Consider the following 2,235-nt stretch of genomic DNA (forward strand, 5'->3'; position numbering starts at 1 on the left):
CCGCGGCCCCGCTGAGCCGCTCGGCGACGCGCTCCGCGCGCTCCAAATCCCGCGCGCGCGCCTTAAGCTCCACGTTCCGCGGCATCCTGCGGCTCCGCGCCTCGCCCGCTGCCCATTGGCTGGAGCCCCCACGCGTCCCGCCCACTGCTGCGCGGCCTTAGCTACGGGATCTAGGTCCTGATTGGCTGCCACTGCCAAAGGCTCCGGAACGATTGGCTGATTCAGGCTTCCCCTTTCAGCCCCGTCCCGCCAATCACAATGGTAAGTCCGCGAGCCTCGCCGACAGTAGACCAATCGGGCCTCCAGCGGCGCCGAAAGCGCTGATTGGCGGAACATGAGACACGTAGGAGCAAACAGCGCGTCGATTGGCGCAGGCCGGCGGGGGCGGGTGACGATTGGCGGAGGCCGGTGTGATCAGGCGGTGATTGGCCGCGGCCTGCGTGGGGGGGGGGCTGCAGCGATTGGATGGGGCCGGCGGCGATTGGCGGAGGCCGACGGGGGCGGATGGTGATTGACTGGAGCCGGCGGCGGTTGGCCGGGGCCGCCGGGGGGCTGGCGGCGATTGATCAGAGCGGGCGGTGATTGATGGAGGCCGGCGGGGGCGGGGGTTGATGAGCCAGATCCGTCGGGAGCTGGCGGTGATTGGCGGAGGCCTGCGGGGGCAGGGGGTGATTGGTCGGATCCGGTGCGGGCGGGCGGTGATTGGCGGAGGCAGGGAGGGGCGGGCGGTGATTGGCGGAGGCAGGGAGGGGCGGGCGGTGATTGGCGGAGACAGGGAGGGGCGGGCGGTGATTGGTCGGAGCCGGCGGTGATTGGAGGAGGCAGGGAGGGGCGGGCGGTGATTGGCGGAGGTTGGAAGTGGCGGGCAATGATTGGTCGAAGCCTAGGGGGCGGGTGGTGATTGGCGGACGCCGGAAGCGGCGGGCGGTGATTGGTCGTAGCCTACGGGGGCGGGCGGTGATTGGCGGAGGCAGGGAGGGGCGGGCGGTGATTGGTCGGAGGCGGGGGCCGGGTTTCTGTCGTTACACCGGCCCTGCGGGAGCAGGTGATGGAGCCGGAGGCGCCCGGCGTGCGCTGCCCGGGCGATGGCGAGTGCGCGGGTCCCGGCTCCCCCCGCGGCGCCGCGCCGTGCCCACGACGCGCAGCCCGGCTTGCGCGCTCTTTTCCTGTGGTGCGAGAGTTACCATGGCCGAGCTCGGGAAGCTGATCGCGCCCGCAGGGTTCGGCATCCAGCCGGTGTCAGGTAACGTCCCGCTAACCGCTCCCGCCGGGCAGCACCCCGGAAGCCTGCCGCCGCTGGAGCCCGATGGGAGCGGGGCCCGTGCCACCCCTCCGCTGCGCCGGCCCGTGGCCCCCCCCGCTGGCTGCCCGGCCCGGCCCCCCCCCCCCCACCGCTCCGGCCGGCCCGTGCCTCCCCCCACCGAGCACCGCTGCGGCCCGGCCCTCCCCACCCGCATCCGGCCCCGGCCGTGCCCTCCGCCCCTCCCCTGCTGCCGGCCGGCCCGTGCGCCCCCCCTACCCAGCTCGGCCCGCCGTGCCCCCCCCCTCAACCCGCGCGCCCGGCCCGTGCCCCCCCCCCCCCGTGCCAGCCGGCCGTGCCCCCCCCCCCGCTGCCGGCTCTGGCCCGTGCCCCCCCTCTTCCAGCTGGCGGCCCGGCCGTGCGCCCCCCCCCACGCTCGGCCCGGCCCGTGCGCACCCCCCCCCGCTGCCGGCCGGCGCCGTGCGCCCCCCCCCCGCTGCCAGGCCAGGCCCGGCCCCCCCCGCCACGGCTCGGCCCGTGCCCGTGCCCCCCCCCCCGCTGCCGGCCCGCCGCGCCCTAGGCGCAGGGGAGCCGGGTCCCGGGCGGCTCCTCCCTTGGTGCGCGGCGCTGTCCGCTCACGCCCTGGGGGGGAAGGGGAGAGCCGGCCAAGCCAATGACCGGCGAGGCGGCGGCGGGCGTTAGAGCCTGGGCGCCCCCGGCAAGAGGCAGCTCGTGCGGGCATCAGGCGGCGCCTGCCTGCGCGCGCGGGGCCCGATGGCCTCCGGGGCTGTGGAGGCCCTGTGGTCTGACCGCGCTCTCCTCCGCTCTCGCAGCGGCGGGCCAGATAACCTGCCTTAACAGGATGCAGGCCTCACCGCAGCACTGTGCTTGCGCGGGCCGAGGAGATCCTCGCCAGGTGCTGCGTCCGCCTCTAACGGGCCATTCTGGGCAGGTGAGGGGTGCTGCGCTCACCCGCACCAAAAGCGATCCTGCGC

Source organism: Chelonoidis abingdonii, chromosome 1, assembly GCF_003597395.2.
Source record: "Chelonoidis abingdonii isolate Lonesome George chromosome 1, CheloAbing_2.0, whole genome shotgun sequence".
NCBI lineage: Eukaryota > Metazoa > Chordata > Testudines > Testudinidae > Chelonoidis > Chelonoidis abingdonii.